Consider the following 4,705-nt stretch of genomic DNA (forward strand, 5'->3'; position numbering starts at 1 on the left):
AGCTGGTCTTTTTTTAAAACACATTTTATTGAGGGCTCTTACAGTTCTTTTAATTATTCAGGCATCAACTGTATCAAGAACAGTTGTACATATGCTGCCATCATTATTTTTTAGACATTTACTTTCTATTGAGTCCTTGGTGTCAGCTCCTCTCCACCCCTCCCATCCCCCATCTTCTAGTCTTATCACATGACCAGCCTGATAGATTTATGATAAGCTCAGCTTCATATATGGGAAGTGAATGTTTTTATCTGGTAGCAATGACCTGTGTGCTTGTCATTTGATGATGGTCCCCAGAGACTGATAATGCATTATCTGGAGCAGCAGTCTCTGAAGTTTTCTTCTTGATAATGCCTCTCTAGGACTGTGATTTTTTAAAAGTATAATCTGCCAAATATATGTGTTTATATGCTTCCTTCATGTGCTAATAACTCAATCACAGTATGATGGGGCTTTAAAAATTCACAGAAAAGTAGAATTAAAAGATAATTTTCTATTGAATCCATGGTGTCAGCTCCTCTCCACCCCTCCCATCCCCCATCTTCTAGTCTTATCACATGACCAGCCTGATAGATTTATGATAAGCTCAGCTTCATATATTTTTCCATTAATCCTCACAAAATAAACAAGTGACTTTACAAGAGTCCTTTACAACACACAACAAGCAAATGACAGAACTGCCACTTCCTTTACAAGAAACCCCCTCATATACCCTTGGGGTGAAGTACATTGTTAATGATATAAAAACATACAAATCAAACCCAAGGCTGTTGACTCAGAATAACCCTGTAGGACAGGGTAGGCTTGCTTTGGGGGTTTCCAAAGCTGCACGACTTTATGAAAGCCGACTGCCACATCTTTTACCCACAGAGCAGCTGTGGCTTCGAACCACAGACCTCTGGTTAGCAGCTGGGCACTTTAACCCTGTGCCATTAGGGCTCACTATTGTTAGTAATACAGATATAAATCCACATTTCAGATCATCTTGATGACTTTGCCATTTTGGTTGGATTGTCATTAGTCATTTGACATTTTCTATCTGAGGAAGTGTCAGTTCTGCCATTTCTGCTTGTTCTCTGGTTTCTTTGCAAAGGACTCTTGTAGAGTCACTTGCTTATTTTGTGAGGGTTAATTTAATTAGGTAATGTAATCAGTAGATGAGCACAGCAAACTGCAGTAAGTTACAACATGTTGGTGGGACCAGACTGGGTGGGAAGACAACTGCTATCTTCTTGGGAATTTGTAACTTGCACTTTTCCTTGAGGATTCCTTTTGTGCCATTGTAGGCATAGACTGTGTGTAGGGACACTCATTCTGCGTATAGGTGATTAGTCAACTGTGTGTCTTTTTCTTAGATTAGAATGAGCATGTGTAGCAGGAAAGCAACAAAGGGCACATGGAAGAAGCATACTGACCAAGCATCACGAAGTGTTGGCAGATGAGGTATCAGGCATCAGAAGACCCAAAATAAACGACCACATCAATGTGAATGAGGGAGTCGGAATGGAGACCCAACGCCCATCTGTAGAAAATTGGACATCCCCTCACAGACACGGGTCACAAGCAAGGCACGAGTCAGCAAAGATGCAGTATAGCACCAATGTAACACACAACATTTCTCTAGTTCTTTAAATGTTTCCTCCCCCCAACTATCATGATCCCAGTTCTACCCTACAAATCCAGCTAGACTGGAGTCTGTACACTGGTACAGATAAGAGCTCTCAACACACAGAATCCAGGACAGATAAACCCCAAAAACAGAGTTTAAAGAAACCCCAAGAAGCAATAGGAGTAGCGATACCATGAGAGTAGGGGTAAAATGGGGGAAGAAGGGGGAGAAAGGGTGAACTGATTGCAATGATCTACAGAAAACACACACCCCGCCCCAGGGTGGGGGGTGAACAATAGAAACGTGGGTAAAGGGAGACAGTGGATATTGTAAGTTATGAAAATAAAAATAATTTAAAATTTATCAAGGGTTTATGAAGGTGGGAGAGGGAGGGAAAAAAGAGGAGCTGATACCAAGGGTTCAAGTAGAAAGAAAAAAGATTTTGAAAGTGATGATGGCAACATATGTACAAATGTGCTTGATACAACTGATGTATGGTTATAAGAGGTGTAAGAGTCCCCAATAAAATGATTTTAAAAAAATGAAGCATACACTTTTCCCCCTCCTATTTTCTCTTGCCTGCATCCCAAATGGGTTGCCCTGCACAGTGCTGGGAGTGCACACACCTCATGGGAACCATGGACTGACTCCCCCAGGAGACCATTGGTCCACAGAATAATTTCTTTCTTTTTTTTAACATTTTATTAGGGGCTCATACAACTGTTATCACAATCCATACACACATCAATTGTGTAAAGCACATTTGTACATCATTCTCAAAACATTTTCTCTCCACTTAAATCCCTGGCATTAGGTCCTCATTTTTCCCCTCCCTCCCCGCTCCTCCCTCCCTCATGAGCCCTTGATAGTTCATAAATTGGTATATTGTCATATCTTGCCCTGTCCGATGTCTCCCTTCACCCACTTTTCGGTTGTCTGTCCCCCAGGGAGGAGGTCATATACAGTTCCTTGTAATCGGTTCCCTCTTTCCTACCCATTCTCCCTTTACCCCTCCCTGTTTCGCCACTCACACCACTGGTCCTGTAGGGTTCATCCGCCCTGGATTCCCTGTATTTTCAGTTCCTGTCTGTACCAGTGTACATCCTCTGGTCTAGCCAGACTTGCAAGGTCGAATTCGAGTCATGGTAGTGGGAGCGGGGAGGAAACATTTAGGAACTAGAGGAAAGTTGTATTTCTCATCGTTGTTACATCACACCCTGACTGGCTCATCTCCTCCCCGAGACCTCTCTGCAAGGGGATCTCCAGTGGCCTACTAATGGGCTTTGGATCTCCACTCTGCACTCCCCCCATCATTCACTATGGTAAGATTTTTTGTTCTGATGATGCCTTATACCTGATCCCTTCGACACCTCGTGGTTGCATAGGCTGGTGTGCTTCATCTATGTGGGCTTTGTTTCTTCTGAGCTTGATGGCCGCTTAATTACCTTCAAGCCTTTAAGACCCCAGACACTATATTTTTTGATAGCCGGGCACCATCAGCTTTCTTCGCCACATTTGCTTATGCACCCATTTGTCTTCAGTGATCCGTTCGACACCTCGTGATCACACAGGTTGATATCTTGTTCCATGTGGGTTTTGTTGCTTCTGAGCTAGATGGCCGCTTGTTTACCTTCAAGCTTTAAGACCCCAGATGCTATATCTTTTGATAGCCGGGCACAACCAGCTTTCTTCACCACATTTGCTTATTCACCCGCCTTGTCTTCAGCGGTTGTGTCGGGAAGGCGAGAGAATAATTTCTCAAATAGATAAGGTTTCTACTTTAAAAGACTTGCTCATTCCAGAGGAGCCCAGGTGGGGCAGTGGCTGAGCACTTGGCTGCTACCCAAGAGGTTTGTGGTTTGAATCCATCTGTCAGTCTGCAGGAGAAAGACGTGGCATCTGCACCTGTAGATTCACAGCCTTGGGAACCCTGGGGCTGTTCTACTCTGTCACTATGAGATGGGATTTACTTAATGGCAATGGGTTTGTTTTTAGCTCATTGCAGTTTCTCAGCCATTTTATAGAAAGTGAAAGGATTTTGAAGTGAATTGTCCTTATAGAGATCCATAATTTGCAAGCAAAGTCCCTACTGTACTAAATGTGAAATGTTCTAAGCAACAGCTGTGAGCATTTCAAACGTGCACTACTCTTTAACAGCTCAACTGTTGCCAAGGGAAATGGGGTTGGCTTCAAAATCTTCACAGGTTTTCATTCTGCAGTCATCCACACAGTGAGGAAACTTGTTTCTGTTTGGCGGGGACACGAAACTTTCATGAAGAATGGAACAGGGAATTGAGATAGAGAAATGTATATTTCTTAACGGTAGGCAGTAGACGCATGTTTTTTTCTAGATAGTTTTCTAAGACTTGGGGATGGTGAGAAGTCTGTAAGTGGTGCTTATGGTTAATGCGCTTAGCTATTAACCCAAAGGTGGGAGGTTTGAGTTTATCCTGAGGTGCCTTGGAAGCAAGCCTGACAGTTGACTTTTGAAAAAGAAATCAGACATTAAAAACCCCTTGGAACACAATTTTACTTCGACCCTTGTGGTGTTATCGTGAGTTGGATGGCAACGAGTTTCAGAGGTGATGCTTTGTAAAAAAAATTTTTTTTGAAACTATGTTTCACAAAATGAAACAATTTGAAACTATGTCAAAAGGGAGATCAAAGGTATTACATTTTGACCTCATTACATCTATCATAATCGACTGTAAATGATGTCTGAATACAAGGCTATTCACATTCCCCCTGGAATCTCAGAGGGAATTCACCGGAGCCTCAATCCATCGGTGGACTCTGCTGAAGAATTTGGGCTTCCACTGTCATCCAGAGGCTTCTGCAAAGCAGGTGCTCATAATTTAATCTCTGATAACATTCCTTCCTTCAGATTTGGATTTTATTATTTACAAGCTGAGATAGTTAAGGTTTATTGTGCCAACCTGGCCGATAAACATGTGGGATTAATTGAAGGGCGGAGAGATAAATGGCGCGGGTGAGACTCGCCTTTCTAGTTCTCAGGTCTCTTGCTTTCTGATGGTCGGACTAAGGTGCAGCTGCCTTAGCCAGTTCCCTGCTTCAGCTGGCAAGGCTCACTTCTTG

This window comes from Echinops telfairi, unplaced genomic scaffold, assembly GCF_000313985.2.
Source record: "Echinops telfairi isolate 266 unplaced genomic scaffold, ASM31398v2 ScPeMD7_18;HRSCAF=68, whole genome shotgun sequence".
Classification (NCBI taxonomy): Eukaryota; Metazoa; Chordata; class Mammalia; order Afrosoricida; family Tenrecidae; genus Echinops; species Echinops telfairi.